Consider the following 19,792-nt stretch of genomic DNA (forward strand, 5'->3'; position numbering starts at 1 on the left):
CCCATCCAAGGATCTCCAAGAGCATGGAATAGTGAAAGGAAGGGAAGACCAGGAACAAATAAATAAATAAAAAAAAAGAAAAACAAAAAAAAAAGAACATGGAGCAAAGAAAACAGTTTGTATATAACCATGCAAAAAATTCACTTGTGTGCCTGACAAGGTAAGACCATGATATGGTGAGAAATACCAGTGACCGCTTGGGCACTTCCTTCATGCCAAGGCCCTTCATTGAACGATCCCAGGACCCCTATTATATAAGAATTAGGCCCATTTTACAGGCAGTAGTTTGAGAATTGCTCAAGTTCACGCAGCGACTAAGTAACAGACTCAGGTCTGCCTCTAGAGCTGCTATATAACTGCCCCTGGACACGTAAGCAGCCAGAACCTAGTCTCTGCAGTGTTTCTCCTACAGAGTTGCTGAAGATCATATAACTTCTTGGTGCATATTTTGCTTCCCCGAGATGCACAGCCACAAGCCCTGGAGGGAAAAGCACCAGGAGGCACAGGGGCACTTGGCGGGGCTGAGGCCGCTTCTGGGCTAATCCAGGCAGAGTCTGGTTCAGGGACGGCGGGTCCTCCTCAGAGAACAGTCACACCAGCTAATCAATCCATCTTTCTGCCGCTGCGTGGAGGCTGCCCGGTCCCTGCGGGGCTTGGGGCTCTCTCCTCTCTCCTGTCGAGGGAAGGCTACATTTGCGGCTTGGCCTTTTCTGCAGGCTGCCAACTGAGCAAGGAGCACACCTCTCCACGGAGAGGGAAATGTCACCAACTTGGCTTTTCAGAGCATGTTGTCGCCGCCTGATTGGGCAGTGGAGCCACAGGAGGTGAGGAACCAGCTCGTGGCACAAGGGAAGCTATGATACATTTGTGGGGGGTATGCATTCGCTTCCATCAGACCCGCAGGTACAAGAAATGTCATTTTTCTTTTATTTCTCCAAATAAATCATAATCTGCTCCAAGCTCCTGTCCCTCTGGGTTGGCAGGAAAGTCCATCCCAGTCTGTTTGGGCCCGGCTCTCGCGAAGGTCCCAGGCTTGGGGTCTTTGGTGGCTCAGTACGTCTGGGAAGGGTCCCCTGGGTGCTGCCGGACTGCTCGCTGCTGTGCTGCTCTCCCTCTGAGCCCCCACTGTCCCTTGGAGGGGGAAGGGGCCTGGCCACTTCTGTGTCAGGCCTGGGTTTGGGATCTGTGCCAGGCTGGGGTGCCGCCTCTCTGGGGGCCAGCGGCCTGTCCCCCTGGAGCCCCAAGCCACCAGTCTGGAGACTCTCCCTTCCCCACTAGAGCTGCCTCTTGCTACCCCTTCCAATGCTCACCCCAACCCTTCTACCTCTAGGACAGGGGCGCCCATAAGATGGGCCTCAAGAAACACACATGGGGGGGGCTTCCCTGGTGGTGCAGTGGTTAAGAATCTGCCTGCCAATGCAAGGGACACAGGTTCGAGCCTTGGCCCGGGAAGATCCCACGTGCCACGGAGCAATTAAGCCCCTGCACCACTACTACTGAGCCTGTGCTCTAGAGCCTGCGAGCCACAACTACTGAGCCCATGTGCTACAACTACTGAAGCCTGTACGCCTAGAGCCTGTGCTCTGCAACAAGAGAAGCCACGACAATGAGAAGCCTGCGCACTGCAACGAAGAGTAGCCCCCGCTCACTGCAACTAGAGAAAGCCCGTGCACAGCAACGAAGACCCAACACAGCCAAAAAAATAATAATAATAATAAATAAATAAATTTATTTTTTTAAAAAAAGGAAACACGCACGGGCCCCTCCTTCCTGGGGTAAAGAGAAGAAGGAGGCGCTGAAGCCAGTTGGCTGTTTTTCCCGCTTGTTCCCATGATCCCGTATAGATGATACACATGGGAAAATTAGTGGAGCCATCTCAGAGAGGTGAGATTTTCCTCTTGAGTTTTCTACATGCTTGTACGGTTCAATGACAGCTCGTCCTCCAAGTGCGCAGTGTGCCTTAACCCCCTCCCAAGGTTGCTGAATCAGACAATGCTGCTGGGAATCGGGAGAGAAGATCAGTTCCTCCCATTATGGAGCACCAGGCCCTGCCACCCTGGCAACAGAGTGTGAAGGGTGTCATGATGTCCATCATACAGGTGAAGAAAATGAGCCTCAGAGATGTTGAAGACTGCCCGCAGTCCCACAGTTAGGTAGCGACAATCAGGATTTAGGAAGCTCCCCTCTCCTGGACCTTAGGAGAGCTGAGCACCCACGTGGAGCACAGCCCTGTGTTGGGAGGGTGGGGCCCGGTGAGGCACCCAATGCTCAGTCCCAGGCCGGCCTGCCTGCCAGGCCAAAGGGCATGTCTGGCTGCCTTGAAGGAGTGACATTTAAGCAGGGTTTGAAGGATGGGCGTGCACGTGCCCTCGATAAATAGCATCTGATTGATTGATCATCAATGCTGTTGGGCGGCAGAGAAAGAAGCTAGGAGAGAATGCTTGAAAGCTGTGTCCTGTCTTCTACCCAGAGAACACAGCACACGGAACCACCTGACCTGGGGGCAGGAGCCGTGTGGACCAGTCGCCTTCCAGAGGCAGGGTCAAAGGCTGTTGGGTCAGCTCCCAGTCCTGGTGGGGGAGGGATGGAGGGCATGTCCCAAATGTTCTCTCCTCCCCTTGTCCTGTGGGGTTCTGGAGGGAGTTGCGGGTGACATGTCAGGGCATACCCTCCCTGGCTCACGGGCAGCCCTGTTTTCAGGCTACCAGCCATCATTAGTGGAACCCCCAGTCAGTCCCGGCCATCTCTTGGTCCGTCTTTAGAAGCTCCAGCGTCTCCAGCTGGGGAACCCGGGCCAGCAAAAAGATAACACGCCCCAGTTCAAATAATACATAACTGCTGTTCTATTAAATCTCGACCAAGAAGAGAATAACGAGCCTTTTCCCCTTATGGTCTTGGTCTTTGTTCCAGGTTCCAATAAAGAAAATTAAGCAGGTGGTATTTTAAAAAGCCAGTGAGAGAGAGTGTGAGCCGGCCACAACATCAACTCAGTGTAAAGGGAACGCTGCACAGTCGTGTCAAGGACAGCCGGGCCTGGGGGTGGCCACCAGCTTCCCTGACAAGTGGGTTTCCATTGAGCGGAATTGCCCCGGGTGAGTGAGCGCTGGCTTCCCAGGCTTGGCTCTCTCATGCTTCCAGCAGCCTCAAACTGTGTCTGAGCATTAAACAAACCAAGTCTAGCTTCTGGGCCTGACTCAGACGCTCCATGCATTCCTTTTGCAAATGTACATCTCATCCCAGAACACGCATGGGGAAAGGGGGTGGCTCAGGGTGTAGCCCACGGGACACAGGCTTTGGGGCAGGGGAGTGCAGCGTCTGTCATTTAGATGCAACCTTGGACTTGTTACTAACCTTCTCTGAGCTTCATTTTCTTGTCCTGAAGACGGTTGTAACAGGTAGGCTCATGTCACAGTTAGGAGGGTCAAGGGAGATGACTGACGAAAGTGCTCAGCACAGTTCACGGCAAGGAGCAGGCAGCAACCACAGTCCTGCACAGCTGCCTCAGTGAAGGATGCCACACGCATCAGTCATACAAGCCAAAACCCCAGAATCATCCTCGATCCCCACTCTCCCTCCTGCCCATCCGAATAATCCAACTCCAAGAACTCTAAATCTCACTAGAACTGTCCACTCTCCTCCAGCACCCTCCCTATCCATACTGCCATCTCCGGGGCCTGCACCATGGCCCCACCCCACTTTGGCCAGCCTCCAGTTGGCTCCCAGCATGGAAGCCAGCGTGATCTTTTCAAGATGCAAATCTAATCACGTCCTGTCTACCGTCCTTGCCAGCTTAAGAGCCTCCAGAGACTTCCTGTTGCCCTCTGGATGAAGACCACACCCTTTCACATGATGCACGAGGCCTGCTCAGGGTAGACCTACCTCCTTGTGACCGCAGCTTGCACCCCTCTCCCCTACTCCACTGCCTCGTTCTCCATCTCAAGCCCCAGCCGTGTTGGCCTGACTTCAGTCCCTGGTCCTCCATCTGCTTTTCCTGCCACTGGACCTTGGCATGTGCTGCTCTCTCTGTCTGGGATGTACTTGACCACATGCTCTCCTTATTAGCCTATGCATCCTTCAGACCTCAGCAAAAGCAAAAGCACTGCTTCTTCAAGGAAGCCTTCCCTGCCTTCTTACCCGGTTGGAGCTTCCCTAACGGGCTCTTGTCTCTTCTCCTCCACTAAGACTTACCCTCATTTGTGTGGCTGTGTAACTACGGTCACTTCCCCTATTAGGCTGTCAACAACCAGAGGGCAGAGGCCACGTCTATCTCTGTTCACCTTCCTGTTTCTGGTATCTGGCATATTGAATTTTGGGGGAATAAATGAATACACAAATGAGAGCTACTTTTAACATTACACCTGAGAAGGCAACATGTGGCCCCTCCTGGAATGTGCCAACCTGCTGGGGGGGAGAGACGCACAGAAACAGGAAACACTCACTGGGCAGCAGGGGGCAGGGGGTGCCCCGTCCACACTAAGTGATGCTGATTGGTCAGGCAACGGGAGACCAGACAAGGAAGAGCCTCCTCTGGGGTGGGGTGTCAGGGGTGGTGGGACTGCTGCCCAGTGGGCCTCACTCTCAGTGGGCAGGGCATGAATCCAGGCCGGGCTGGCCACAGAGGAAATGACACTGAGGGTCCTTTGCTAAGGGTGGGGGCAGAGATGCGTGCCCCGTCCTCCACATGACCACTCCTGCCTGCCTCCCCAGGGGGGCATCCTGCAGGCTGCCTGTGTGTTCAGACTCTTTCCAAGGTCTGTGGGGTGCCCTCCTGAGCATCCTCATGCCCTAGGCCACTTCGGTCACCCCAAGACTCCCTGGAACCCCGCCTCTCCGTCCAACATCATCACCTTCACCTTCCCACACTGTAGGTCAGAGTCAGAGGCACGACAAGGTCTGGGAGACCACAGAGCTCGGGCACCTCACTCCCAGGCCGGGCTTCCCATCCTCACCGTGAGCCCCTGACTCATTCCACGCGGAGCCCTCACACTCATGGCGGAGTCCCCAGGCTGCCGCCGACTAGAAGGGAGCAGGTGCGGTGCCCACGCGGGGGTGGGAACGAAACTGCTCGCACCCCTCCGGAGCACTTAGTACCCGGGAATCAGCCACGTCCTCCGTGACAGGCCCTGAAGCCTTCGCTGCATCATCCATCACACAGAAAGCGGTGTTCCCGACACTCAGCCAACCAAAGAGATGAAATTGTGCTTAAATGTTCCATACAAGGAGGCCAGAAAAACGTACGCTGTGCTGCAGAAATGAATAATGGAGATGGTTAATTTGAAAATATTTGGTGCTTCAATTCAACAAACGTTTACTCAATACTGGATGGAAGGTGCTGTTCTAGGAATGATGAAGATGAACAAGGCATGGCCCTTTGTCCTCAATGAGGGTTCCATCGAGCGGAGGACTTGATGAATGAGGAAAACTCATCTGGAAAAGGACTCGCCCAAGAGCTTGAAGACTGAAACTGGAAAAGGACTTGCCCAAGAGCTTCAAGACTGAAACTGGAAAAGGACTTGCCCAAGAGCTTCAAGACTGAAACTGGAAAAGGACTTGCCCAAGAGTTTCAAGTTTCACCACTGAAGTTTGTCAGTGAGATGGTCTCTCCTTAGGAACCAGGCAGCAATGAAGCTCATGGAGCGGTTGCCCCCGATCCTCACCCCAGGAAAGCAGGGTAAAGAAACGGCTGTGTCCAGACAATCACAGCACAGGCACGAACAATGTGAAGAAATCAGCCCACGAGTGTGCATTCCACGCCACCCAGTGTGTTCCCCAGGCTAGAACTCAAATCTTCAGCAAGGAAAAAAATCCGATTGTGTTTTGGAGAAAGGTACTTGGCAATAAAAATGCCGACGTAAACAGACAGAATGAAAACAATCACGACGGAACTGTGTATTTACTGACATGGAGCAATGTTCACAATAAATTAAGTTAAAAAAGCATGTTATAAACAGTAAGCCTAGTGTGATTCTCTACCATATAAATATGTATATGTGCCTATATCCATTTAGAAGTAGATATATGCACAGAAAAATATCTGGAAGGAGAGCGGCCAAAACATAAATTGAATTGTGCTAAGTCGAAATCTATTTTAAATGGGTAAGCAGAATTCCTATTTAAAGGAAGGCTATGCTAAATGTTTTGGGAAATCACTTGCTCCGACTTCTTTTTTGTTTGTTTGTTTTGCGGTACGCGGGCCTTTCACTGTTGTGGCCTCTCCCGCTGTGGAGCACAGGCTCCGGACGCGCAGGCTCAGCGGCCATGGCTCATGGGCCCAGCCGCTCCGCGGCATGTGGGATCTTCCTGGACCGGGGCACGAACCCGTGTCCCCTGCGTCGGCAGGCGGACTCTCAACCACTGCGCCACCAGGGAAGCCCCCGACTTCATTTTTTGACCCTATGTGGATTTTTGTGGGTCAGGATGGATTAAAGAAGCTGAAGGCATAGGCACAAACGGGAGGGAGACTGGACTTGCTGGTTGAGTGTGGCTCAAATGTAGATAGTCAGCCTTGCCTCCACCCCCCTCCACCTCTGCAGGTGGTGTCCACAGGTCACTGACCCCTCTGATCACAGGATCAGTCCTGCTCAACCCCAAGACATCAGCCAGGCTTGGAGGTGCATCACCAGCCCTGGAGGGCCAGGAGGGCAGGGGCTAGACATGGCCTCCTTGCTATAGACAGACTCAGTATCTGGAACCCAGGTTCTGCTGCCAAATGACTTTCAGTACGTTAGATACTGATGTACATATTAAAAATATTTATATACTTTAGATATTGATGTACATATTATAAATATTTATATACTTTCTTGAGCCCTGGTGCTACACCAGGCATCAAGGTAGGTGCTTTATGTAGAATCTCACTTAATTTTCATAACCACCCTAAGGAGTGGGTATTACGGTCCCTATTTTATCAGCTCAGGATCTGAGGCTTGAGGCTAAGTAACCTGACCACAAGGAGCTGGGATGTGAACCTTGTGCTGTTTGAGCTCCAGGTTTCCGCTCAGAGAAGAGACGCATCCAAGCCTTCCTTCTCTACCGGTGGCTCAAGTGAAGGCAGGGCTGGCTCCCTGGGCCCCGGCTCCCCTTCCAGAACACCAGACTCGGTCAAGCCTCAAGTGGGAGAGGGCACAGCCAGGGCCCTCCTCTGTTCATTAGGACACAGTCTGGGGCCCAGCAGGGCTGAGGAGGGCATGCTGACCTGAGCCCTGACCACTGCAAATACTGAGTCACCCAAAGACGCACGGCCTTAAGAATGCCAGCCACCTGCTGCTTGGCCTGAGACAGAAGCCAGGAGGCGCCCGGAGAAGAATTTCAGAAGGAAGACAAGTCTCTCTGTGCTTCCAACACTGGTGCCTTGCCGGGGAAACGCCAGCATTCCTGTGTCCCGGCTGCGGGTGGCAGGTGTACTACCCCACGCAGGGCCACCCTTCACCTCGGTCTCTGGAAGGCTGCACCGCCTCCTTTGAGTGAGCCCTCCCCAGCTCCCCACCAGATGAGTTGCTGATGCTATTTGGGGACCACCTGCAGACCCCAGTCCTGGGCAGTCCCCAGCCACCTCTCCCAGCTGAAAGGCAGCACTGCAGATTTCAGGACTAGCTTCCAGAGCACTGCCTTCTATCTCCTGCCACTCGCTGCCGTCAGCCCTGCATCCTGAGCAGAGAGGAGGGTTAAAAAGGCAATGGAAGGAGCTCGAGATGAACATTCATAAGCGCATAGTAAAAACGCATGCCTAGGGCTTCCCTGGTGGTGCAGTGGTTGAGAGTCTGCCTGCCGATGCAGGGGACACGGGTTCGTGCCCCAGTCCGGGAAGATCCCACATGCCGCGGAGCGGCTGGGCCCGTGAGCCATGGCCACTGAGCCTGCGCGTCCGGAGCCTGTGCTCTGCAATGGGAGAGGCCACAACAGTGAGAGGCCCGCGTATCGCAAAAAACAACAAACAAACAAACAAAAAAACCGGAGACTCCATGCTCGGTTTTGGCCTCTTTCCCAGGCAAACGTGGGAAGCAAAGATTTGAGCTGTCTCGACGGGGGGCACGCACGGTGGGTGACAGGAGGGCCAGTGGATGCACCATGGCTGCAGATGAGAGTCTGGGCAAAGGAGCGGAGACGGGTTATTCAGTATGAAGCTGAGAGGGAGGTTTTAAAGACCAGCGAATCTAATAACGTACGATCAAAAGGGGACCGCGTGAGACACAGCCCTGGGTCTCGAGGAATCCATTCATTCCTTCAGCAAGCGTCTGTGCGGGGCACGGTGGGTACTCAGCCCCTTGGGGTGAAGAGACATACAAACACTGGGCTGCGCAGACGGAGCACTGACTCCAGGTGAGACTGAAGCGCGACAAGGCAGAAACACTTGGTGGAAGGGAATTATGCACAAATCATGGAAGGGATGAGGGCTGAGGGGATGGCCGGGGGAGCCGATGCGTCTCAGGCGAGGGCCAATGTCGACCCCTGAGGCTGGGGTGTGCCCCTCTGAGGGGGTGCCAGACCCTCCAGGGCCGAGGACAGGGCACTTGTAGCGGGAAAAGCACATTCAACAGTATGCTCACTTTTTTCAAACATAAAATATTATTCTGAAATTTCAAACAGCATTAAAAAAGGTGGAAGGTTTCTACATTTATCTAAAGGGAGTCTGGGTTTTGAGAGGCTAAACGAAACTGCTCTGCAGTCCCGATGGGACGAAGGACAGCTGGGGACTCCACACTTCTCTGTCTCAACCTCTAAGGGGACCTTGGGTCTCACGGGGCCTTGAGTGGGGACAGGCGATAGCACTGACTCTCCCCAGGGGCGAATGAGGGTAGAAATCAATGGGCGTCACACATAGAAAGAAAACTTATGGTTACGGAAGGGGAAGGGGGTGGGAAGGGATAAATTAGGAGTTAGAGGTTAACAGACATACATTACTATGTATAAAACAGGTAAACAACAAGGACCTACTGTATAGCACAGAGAACTTTACTTAATATCTTGTAATAACCTATAACGGAAAAGAATCTGAAAAAGAGTATATCTATATATGTTATATGCATATATAATATGTGTATATATAACTGAATCACTTTGCTGTACACCTGAAACTAACACAACATTGTAAATCAACTATACTCTAAAATAAAATTAAAAAAAAAAAAAAACCAAGGACCTACTGTATAGCACAGAGAACTCTACTTAATATCTTGTAATAACCTATAACAGAAAAGAATCTGAAAAAGAGTATATCTATATATGTTATATGCATATATAATATGTGTATATATAACTGAATCACTTTGCTGTACACCTGAAACTAACACAAGGTTGTAAATCAACTATACTCTAAAATAAAATTAAAATTAAAAAAAAAAAACCAAGGACCTACTGTATAGCACAGGGAACTATATCTGATGTCTTATAATAACCTAAATGGAAAAGAATCCGAAAAAGAATATATCTATATATATATAGCTGAATCACTTTGCTGTACACCTGAAACACTGTAAATAGACTATACTTCAATTAAAAAAAAGAAAGTAGGGCTTCCCTGGTGGCACAGTGGTTGGGAGTCCGCCTGCCGATGCAGGGGACATGGGTTCGTGCCCCAGTCCAGGAGGATCCCACATGCCACGGAGCGGCTGGGCCCGTGAGCCATGGCCGCTGAGCCTGCGCGTCCAGAGCCTGTGCTCCGCAATGGGAGAGGCCACAACGGTGAGAGGCCCGCATACCGCAAAAAAAAAAAAAAAAGAAAGAAAGTAATCAGTGAATGGTCCTATAAGGGGTTCTCGGGCACAACCCTCCTAAAGTCTCCCAGGCCTGGAGTGCACCCTAGGGCCCCCTGTCCCTGGGCCAACCTGCCGAGGGGGAAGACTCTGGGGTAGATGGAGTCCAGTGCACGCGAGGGCTCCCTGACCCGCGCTGAGTTTTCCTGAAGCTCTGAACATGGCCGGCTCCTCCCGGCTTGGGTCCTGCCGGTCCTTCGGGGACTACTCCTGGAACTAGCTCCTTCCAGCCCTAAAGGAAGAGACCCCTCGCTCCTGGAACTGACGGGGCCTGGGCCATGGTTGAGCTCATCAAGTCCTCTGGCCTCTCAGTCGCGGGTCCACGTGGCTCCATCCAGATCCCTGGCCCAGGGGTCTCCGGGGACCACCCCGTCACACGGTGGCCTGCAGCTCTCCCACCCCACTCTGGCCGGGAGGGAGTCAGGGCAGAGGAGGGCCCAGGTGGTGGAGGAAGCGGGCTCGCATCCTCTTGCTCCCTGCCAGGTGGTTACTTAGAATTACAACTCATAATAATGAAAACAGTCACCGTTTACTGAGCACTTACTCCATGCCTGGCACCCAGCTCAGCGCTCCACACACGTCATCACATTTAATCTCATTTATGTTCACAACGGCCCTGTGAGGGGGTTTTTATGATCCGAATGCCTTGGATGAGGAAGGCAGCCTCGTCCTCAGAGATCTTGGGTGGCTTGGCTAAGTTCGGGTCACCAGGAGGTGGCAGAGCCAGGATGGGGACCCAGGCTCATCATCATAAAAAGCAAGAGCTTATGTAACACGTACTGAGGTGCTGGGCACGGCAGGAACGCTTCACACAGATTACTCAGATGACGGCCCTGGGGCAGACAGCCCAGGTAACTTGTCCGGGGCCACGCAAGGAGAGTAAGTGGAGGGCCGGACTGGGGTCCCACTCCCCATCTTGCCTCTCACTCATGCCCACTGTGACCCCCACCCTAGTGGAGAAGGATGCCGATGGGGCCAGGAAACGGATGTCCTGAGAGAGAGGAAGTGGATGGGGCTCTCCAGTGGACAGTGGTGGTCTGAAGACACATGGCCAAGACAGACACTGGCCATCCTGGGAACATGAACTCAGGGAATTAAAGGCCCCAGACACAGCCAGCTCCAGCCTCCCCCAGCCAGGCCATGGTTGCATAACCAACCTCTGTGGGCTGGGGCCTCCCACAGATAATCTCTCACCCAGAGGCATGCCTGCCACCTGGTAGCCACCTGGTAGCCACCTGGCCCAGGCTCTGTTACAAGAGCACAGCCAAGGGAGAGGCTGGATCATTTTGGTTTTCTGTCCTCACAACCAGCATCCTAAAAACACCCTGCCCCTATCTGCAGCCTCCCAGCTAAGGCTACAAGTGAGCCTGGCTCCTCTGGGGCTGCCGCAAAGCCATAACTTGGACGGAGGGCCAGGCAAGGAGCCCCTGGCCAGGTGTGCTGAGCAGATCCTAGCTCCGAAATTCTATGGCTCTAGGGTGTGCGACCAGCCTGTGGGACGGATCCCCAAAGATACTGAAGTCACAGCCTTGCTTTTGGAACGCTTGAAATCTCCATGGGAAGGCCAGGTGGGGGTCTCCGGTGGACCTTCACCATCCCTCCCCCTAGGATTCAGTGGGCAGCAACTTTAGCTGCAGGTTGGGCCAATGACGTCAAGAGCATTCAGCAAACACTTCCTAAGGCCCTGCTGCTACCAGGCCCTGGACTAGGTGGAGAACACAGCGAGGCTCACGGGCTGAGGGCACAGAAACAAGAAGATGGATGCACACATATGTGAGAGCCTTCCTCCTCAGCCCCTGCCTAACTCTCCAGCCTCACCAAGCCCACCATGCCAGCCCCAAACGCCTCATTGCCTGTTCCCAACACTCTAGGTACTTCCCTGCCTCTATGCTTTCACCCAGGCTTTGCCTCCTGACTAGCGAACTCCTATGCATCCTTCAGGAACAACTCAAATGTCTCCTCCTCTGTGACTCCTTCCTTGATTTCCCCCCAGGGGAAGCACTAGTTACTCCCTCCTGTGCGCTCCCAATATGGGTCAACATCTCTAGAGGAGTGTTAGTTGCATCATATTGAAATTGTCTATCCTGTGACTATGCTCCCTCTAGAAAAAGGACATTGTGGTTCTTGTTTAAATCCCCAAGTTTAGCAGGCATCTGGCATGTAGTTGGCTAGGAAGGAAGGGAGGGGCTGACTGACAAGCATCATGGACTGTGGGGTTCGGATTCTGCAGACATCTGGGGGCCGATGATGGTTTTTAAGGAGGGGAGGGGCACGATCAGATCTGAGTTTCAGAAAAAGCACCTTTGCTGAAAATACAGATTCAGTCACTCCCGGTCAATTTGTCCTCTGTATTCTTAGCAGAGGCTCTTTTTCCAGAACATTCCCAGATGCCTATGGAATTCCAATCCTAGCTGGGTATGGAAGGTGAGGAAAAGGAAGGACTCTGGTTCATTCTAGAGGCTGCCAGCTGGCCAACAGGATGGACGGTGGTCATGTTAACAGAGTGGGGACGAGCGGCCGGCAAAATATTCGGCTTTGGACACATGGATACTTGCAGTGCGAGTGGACTCCTTGGAAGAGTTGCCCCGCCGCAGGTGACACCCAGGGCCAGAGCTTGGGAGGAAGGCAGGGGACAGAGACGAGGGAGGGCCAGCACACGGCGTTGTCTGAAGCTTGGGAACGCAAGGCAAGTGAGAGGCCGTGTAGATGGGTGAACTTTCGATATTGGTCCGAGCGCATCTACTGTCAGTTTCACCACCCTTAGAACAGGTGCTTCAGGAGGGGCCGAGGCTTGGCCTGACTCTGAGGTCACTCTGGAACCTGGACTGGTGCTTGGCACACTGTAGGTGCTCAATAAATGTTTGTTTAGGCTGAAGGAGATATGAGCTTTTGGGTTCTGATGGAGCTGGTGGAGGGGGAGGGCATAAGAAGGGGGAGGGGCCTCCGTGGGGGTGGGGCCAGGACCTGGGTGAGCAGAGGGGCCCCAGCGCAGAGTCAGAGGAGCGGGGCTGGATGCAGACAGTCGGCCAGACAACAAATTCAAGCTGCTGGGCCGAAGAGATCAGGGTGGGGAGTGGGGAGGGCTTGGGGAGACTAGAGAAGGCCAATCCGGGGTCCACAGGAAGCCAAGTTAGCGCAGATCCCCCCACCAGCCCAGTGTGGACATCCAGCTCCTCGGCAGCCTCACCTGTCCCAGGGTCAGCACCGTCTTCTCTGACTTTCCGGGGTTATCCTAACTCTCAAAAGGTCAGTTTATGTGAAAATACCCTCTCCCTTCTCTGTGCCCACTCCAGTGCCTGGATGCAGTAAACGCCCTCGAAGCCAGTAAGTACCTGTCACTGGAACTGATTTTTTTTTTTTTTTTAAAATACAGCGGACTTGACAAACACCCTAGGGCTTCTTAACATTCCAGGAGCAACAGCACTAATAATCAGCTAAGGACCCTGGTGATGTGCAGGAACAGAGCTCCAGGGAGCGCGGTGACAGGTCTAGGCCAGGTAGAGTCAGGTCTGACCCTCAGGCCTCGGAACTCCCAGCCCGGTATGCAGTTTATGCCGCTACGGTCAGCAGCTTGTGCTCAGGCCATGAATGGACTGAGGGCCCTGGATACCAAGTGGCGGCGGTTAGACTCTATTCTGGGCAGTAGAACAGAGTGGCAGTCGACTGCCACTGAGATTTCAGCCGGAGGGAACAAGCCACACTTGAGCAAGACGAAGAAGCAGAGAAGCAGAGCATGAGCTGGAAAGCAGATGATACTCCACTGCAGGCAGTCGGGAGCCGGGTGGGGAGGCCCCGCAGTGGCAGCCAGGTGCTCGGACCTCACTCCCTGGGGGCCCCAGACGACACTCCTGTCTGCGCCTGGAAACTCAGCAAGGCAGATGTGGTTCTTGGGCAGAGGGGTCTCCGGAAGGCTTGGCAGATCATAACCCCTCTCAGCCTCAGTTTGTGCATCTGTAACCTCGGAGAGTCATCTCTCCTATGGAAGGCAGGATGACAAGGGTGAGGAAAGGATTTGGAAGGAGAGAGCTCAAAAGCCCCCTCTGGGGGCTTCCCTGGTGGCGCAGTGGTTGAGAGTCCGCCTGCCGACGCAGGGGACACGGGTTCGTGCCCCGGTCCGGGAAGATCCCACATGCCACAGAGCGGCTAGGCCCGTGAGCCATGGCCGCTGAGCCTGCGCGTCCGGAGCCTGTGCTCCGCAACGGGAGAGGCCCGTGTACCGCAAAAAAAAAAAAAAAAAAGTCCCCTCTGAGAAAGGCCCGTCTCTTTCCCGGTTTGGAGGCCCAGGCTAAAGGGTGCCCTGGCAAGGAGCCAGCTCCCGCGCTCCCCTCCGCCCCCTCTATCCACAAGAGCAGCATCCTGGTTTCCCGGCGGGGAAACAGAAGGACAGGCCAAATCCACCTCCAGTTAAGGTCAGTGAACAGCAAACAGCTGTGCGGGAAGCGACACAGCAGGAAAAACAGGGGCAATTTGAGAGCGATGAAGAATCGTAGGGCCTGCAAACGGTGGCAGCTTGCGGGGCGCAGCTGGCGAGGTGAGGGCCACGTGGGTGGCGCTGGCCACAGCTTGGACTGGAAATGTCATTATCTGTTATTTACTGCAACAGAGGACAAGAGGCTGCACAAAATTACTGTTCCTGGTAACAGCCACTAAACAGATTTGCCAACACGGCTTCCTGCTGCCGGCGGGCTTGCTACACTGACCAGATCCCGGGAGAAGAGCCACTGAGGGGTGTAGCGAGGGGCCCAAGGGGGTGCCAGACGGATGGATGTCTCAGTGGGGAAGCCCGGCTGGTGTCCCCAAACCCAACCCAAGCCCAAGCCTACAGACAGTCTGCCCACTCAGTGAGGGGCTGGCCTCACACTGACTGGTCCATGACTCAACAACCACAAACACCCCACGTGTGTTCAGCTGCTGCTCAGCCACCTTAGGGGTGTGACAAACTCTGGGGGGTAGGGTCCTGCCTCAGGGGTGCTCAGGGTGCCACACCCCACTATGGATGGTGAGCCCTAGTGTTGGGGCTACCATCCCTTCCCCAGTGTTGCAGGCACTTAGCCAATGGCCTTTGCACTCCATGGACAAGCTGGCACCAGACAACACCTTCCTTTGGGGGTCTCCTGCGTGCCTTCAGCTCTCTTTACTTCCCAAAGGGCATGTGGGTAAAGTTCTGAACCAAGAGGTAGGAGGAACTCCAAGGCCCTGGCTGTGCCACCAGGAGCAAGTTATCCCTCTGGGCCTCAGTTTCTCCATCTGGAAAATGGGTATAATCACTGCCTTTTGCCTACTGACCTCCAGGGGGCTCTGAGGGACTTATGGCATCACAGGAACATCAGGGGCAGAGGGGGCTTTAAGAAGCACATGCTGACCCCCACCCTGGCTTCCTCCTGCTGAGAGGACACAGACTCAATCACAGCCTGAGCCAAAGCCAATTGGGAAGCAAACCTGCCGTGGCTTTAAAATAACAACAAACCGAGCTGTGTTCTGGAGATGCAGAGAAATGAGCTTTAGCTCACAGCTGTGGCTGCTGCTGCTCCCTGATCTGTGCAGGCCCCTGGGGAGCAGGTTCTGGGGTGGTGATCCTGCAAGGACTGGGCTGACCTGAGCTTCATGGGAGGAAACTGCTGGACAGCCCAGGAGACCCTCTCCTCCAACCCCTCCAACTGCTTCCTTTCACAGGGAGCACGAGAGGCCCAGAGCGGGAAGGGATTTTAACCCGAGGTCACAGGGGGAGCCCAGGGCAGAGCTCTCCTGCACTCCTGACGCCTGGTCCACACAGCGCAGGTGCAGGGGTGGCAGTCAGTATGAGTTTCGGGAACACTGGCCCCGCCCCTATCCCACCCCACCAGCTACGTCCATCCTCTGACATACACAGGGACCCGCGCCCTCAATGGGACTTCAGACACGGGTAGGACGTGTGTATCGGGGGAGAGTGCTGAGCAAAGGAAGGCAGCAGAAGCCAAAGTGCAGAGAGAGAGAGATGCAGCCCTGGGAGAGATGCAGACGAGGGGAGAGGCCAGGCCTAACAGGGAGCAGGATGGAGGGCGTCTGGTGCAAGAGAAGGTGGGCCCAGCCCAGTGTCCCCACTCCAGTCCTGCCCCTGAAGGGTGTGTGAGCAGCCTGGAAAAGAAGGAGTTACAGGGAAGGGAAGGGTGGCTGATAACTAAGCAGGGGCCTGGCCCGGAGTGAGCTCTCCATCACTGGCAGCTTTTGTTATTTCTGACTCTTAACTGTCTTTGAAGTCCCCATCCTGGGTGTTCTTGCCTGAATTCAGGCCTTCGTTATTGCTAATTGGATAATTCAGCATCCGACAGGCTCTCTCCAACCCACTACACGTTCCCTCCTCCAAATCCACCTCTGGACTTAAACTCCCCAGAGACCCACCTGACAGCCATCACCTGCTTAGCACCCTTTGATGGCTCTGCCGCCAGATCCTCGCTTCACTCTCTCCCTCCCTCAGCCTGCCTCTCACCATCACCCCCTCCTTCTCCCTCCCTCCCCGACATCCACCAGCTCTGCCAAACGCCCACCAGTCCCTGCACTTCCTCCTGAAATGCACCACCCCTGCCCCCTGGGTATCCACCCTTCCAGGCTCAGCTCAAAGTGAGCTCCACGCTGCAGCCTCCCGTACCTCTCGGGGGCCAGCCACCCCTGCCCCTCCACTCTGGGATCACTCCATGCCATCTGCATCTAAGCACTTGTCACACCGAGCTGCATTATCTGTCACCAGGTGAGTTCCTAGAGGGCAGGGCTTGGCTGGAAGGTGAGCTAAGTGGGCAGGGTCTCCAGATGGCCAATGACCATGGCGCTGGTCTCTCTCCAGGACACTTTGGGCCTTGCCACCGGGAGCCCAGCCTGGCTCTCAGCAGCTCCTCCGCTGCCTTTGTCCTGATGACCCTGAGTTGGAGGTCAGTGTCAGATCGGGCTATCAGAAGGGCTCTGAACTGCACAAAGTGGAAAGAAAGAAGCTACTTTGCGGGAGGAAAAGCCACGGCACAGGCACCAGGGCAGCAAGAGAGAAGGGGGCCTTGACGCAGACGTTCTGTTCGTCAGACTCCTGATCGAGGCAGATGTTCCAAGATGCTGTGTGGGGTCTGGTCCAATCCTCCCATCCCAGCAACGGCAGCCAAGTCAATTCCTGCCAAGCAGTCAGAGAGGGCCCTCGGGGCAGACGAATTAAGTGACTTTTTCCGGGAATTTAGGAAACATCAGTAGCTGAATGAAAAATCCATCTTCGTAATGAGGCACAAACACACGTCTCCTAACATCTGAATTAGGTCGAGGAGGGAAAAAGACATTGCAGGGCCAAGGTGGAGGCAGCTCAGATGAAACAGCTGTTGCTCAAGAAGCTTGCTGTTTTTGTGGCCGCACCTGAGGGACAGAGATGCTGAGCGCTGGGTCTGGAAAGGGAGCAGGGGGCAGGGAGCCAAGGATGACTTTCACCGCACCTCCCATTCGGGAGGGAGGCCCTGCAAAAACCTGCCCCCCCAACCCTCGTGCACTGTTGCTGCGATTGTAAAATGGTGCACCTGCCGGGGAAAACCGTATGACGGGTCCTCCAAAAATTAAACACAATTCCCCCATGATCCAGCAATTCCACTTCTGGGTATACACCCACAAGAACTGAAAGCAGAGTCTCAAAGAGATATTTGCACACCCATATTCACAGGAGCACAATTCACGAGAGCTAAAACGTGGAAGCAAACCAAGTGTCCATTGCCAGGTGAATGGATCAGCAAAACGTGTTACATACACAATATTATTATTCAGCCTTAAAAAGGAAGGACGTTCTCACACGTGCTACCACATGGATGGACCTTGAAGATATTATGCAAAGTGACAGAAGCCAGTCACAAAAAGACAGATACTGCCTGAATGCTTATATGAGGTACCCAGAGTAGTCAAACACATAGGGACAGAAAGAAGTGGGGTGCCAGGGCCTGGGGTGGGTGGGGATGGGGAGTTACCATTTAATGGGTATAGAGCTTCAGTTCTGCAAGACAAAAAAGCTCTGGAGACGATGGTGGTGATGGCCGCACAACAGTGTGAGGGTACTTAACGCCCCTGAACTGTACACGTAAAAATGATTTAAATGGTATATTTTATGTTTGTACATTTTCCCACAAATTAAAAAGTAAATAATTTTTTATCTTGCCTCTGATTTGGGGGAATCCAAATTAATCCAAGGAGCAGGGTGGGGCAGCTGCCAGCACACAGACCCAGCAAGGGCCAGGCTACGGAGATGTGAAGGGTCATGGGTGGGGCCTCCCCCTTCCCTTGCCTCCCTGGCCTCCTTTCTGGTCCTCACTTACGCTGTGCTCTTTCCCACCCAGTGCCCCATCCACGCCGCTCCCCCTGCCTGGGATACTTTCTGCCAGATCTTGCGTTTCTTCATTACAGTCCCAGCTCAGACGTCACCTCTTCATAGAGGCCCGTGCTGCGCATCCGAAATAAAATAGCTGCCTTCCCACGTCCTCCCCACTGGCTGATCGAGTGCCCCCCACCTTCAGTTTTTATGTTTCTGCCTCCCACTTTCTGGAATTGTTCTATTTACTTGTTCTTGTCCATCTCGCCTTTCCAGCTCATAAACTCCATGGGGGTGGTGTGGTACAGCGGTAAGGGCAAGGATGCTCGGAACCGGACTGCCTGGGGTCAAATCCTGGCTCCCCAACTGACTGGCTGAGTGACCTTGGGAAAAGTACTTAACCATTCTGAGCCTCAGTTTCCCCATCTGTAAAGGGGGGATGATAAAGGTGCTGAGCCCACTGGGTTGACAGGAGGATTGCTGGGTTGACAGGAATGAGCTGACAAGTGAAAAGCCCTTAGAACAGAGTCTGGCACAGCACTGAGAAGAGGGAAGTAAGGGGTCTCACTGTGACAAGTGGTGGGTACAAGGACAAGGCCTACCTTGCTCACCACGGTACCTGCAGGGCCTGGCATATAGTCAGCACCCAGTAAAACCTTAAAGAATGAATGAATCAAAAAATTCTGCAGAGAGATAAGACCTTCATGAAATTCAATTTCATTTTCAAGGATGGGCCTGTGGAGCTGAGTCAGCTCCCAAGGAGGTAAAAGTCCCCCAAGAGGGCTGCTCCGTTCTCCTGCCCACACAGGCCTGGGCCCCTGGAGGTGGGCTCAACCCAGCCTCAGGTGCTTAGCTTTTGCATTGGGAACATCCTGAGAACATTCAGGCTGCTTCTGAAGGTCTTGGGAAAGGAGGTAGAAAAGCTGGTTCCCCCCAGTGGCGGGGAGGGCAGCTAGCCGGCCACTGCTGGTATCAAGGGAATCCAGGGGGAGGGTGGGCTCTGGACAAGGCCATGTGGGTGCACCTGGGGTCCTCAAATCTGCCACTGCTTCACCTTAAAGTGTGTTCTTTCTTTGTTATTTGTTTGCTTATTTATTTATTCTCCCAAATATTATTTTACCTTTCACATTTAAATGTGAAATCAAGCTGAAATTGACTTTTGTGCCTAGTGGGAGGTCAAAGTCAAGATCCATCTTTTCCATATCAGTATCCAAATGACCATGCGTTATTTATCCAAAAGGCCATTCTTTTCCCACTGCACATCCGTGTCTCCTTTGCCATACATTGGAATTCTTATTTTCGCTCATTTTTGCAGCAGGCGTGTAGAAATACAGGCACACCTCATTTTATCGCGCTTTGCTTTACTGTGCTTGGCAGATATCGCATTTTTTACAAATTGAAGGTTTGTGGCAACCCTACGTTGAACAAGTCTATAGGCGCCATTCTCCCGACGGCATTTGCTCACTTTGTGCCTCTGCATTACCTTTTGGTGATTCTCACAATATTTCAAATTGTTTCATTATTATTATATTTGTTACGGTGATCTGTGATCAGTGATCTTTGATGTTACCCTATTCCCTGAGACACAACAATATTGAAATTAGGCCATTTACTAACCCTCCAATGGCCTCTAGGTGTTCATCTGAAAGGAAGAGTCACGTGTCTCTCTCTTTAAATCAAAAGCTAGAAATGGTTAAGCTTGGTGAGGAAGCCATGTCGAAAGCCAAGCCAGAGGACTTCC

General features: G+C 53.4%; 1 protein-coding gene across 5 annotated transcripts in view; it reads right to left on the reverse strand.

Moving 5' to 3' along the window:
- The window catches only part of RPH3AL (rabphilin 3A like (without C2 domains)), a 156,477-nt gene that overhangs the window by 51,969 nt on the left and 84,716 nt on the right, over window positions 1–19,792 (reverse strand). The gene's annotated exons all lie outside the window — the stretch shown is intronic.

Source organism: Mesoplodon mirus (assembly GCF_964341445.2).
Source record: "Mesoplodon mirus genome assembly, chromosome: 18".
Classification (NCBI taxonomy): domain Eukaryota; kingdom Metazoa; phylum Chordata; class Mammalia; order Artiodactyla; family Ziphiidae; genus Mesoplodon; species Mesoplodon mirus.